This window comes from Pongo pygmaeus, chromosome 10, assembly GCF_028885625.2.
Source record: "Pongo pygmaeus isolate AG05252 chromosome 10, NHGRI_mPonPyg2-v2.0_pri, whole genome shotgun sequence".
Lineage (NCBI taxonomy): Eukaryota > Metazoa > Chordata > Mammalia > Primates > Hominidae > Pongo > Pongo pygmaeus.
In genome coordinates, this window is record NC_072383.2 from 73499808 (window position 1) to 73500083 (window position 276).

The window sequence follows — 276 nt, forward strand, 5'->3', positions numbered from 1 at the left end:
CAGCCCCTGTTGTAACTATCTTTGTCATCACCATCTCACAGCTCTTACCACTGTGAGCTCCTTGGGGCCAGTGACTGTGTTTTTATTTCTGTATTACTAAGGTGAATATACAAGGCAGGAATTTAATATCAGCTAGTTCATTTGATCTTGCCAAACCTCTATAATTAAGGAAGCAAAAAAGGTCCGATACCCTCATTCGATAGGTGGCTGAGGTTTAGAGAGTTTGGTATCCTGTCCAAGGTCTTACAGCTAGTTAGAAACAGAAACTAAATTTTC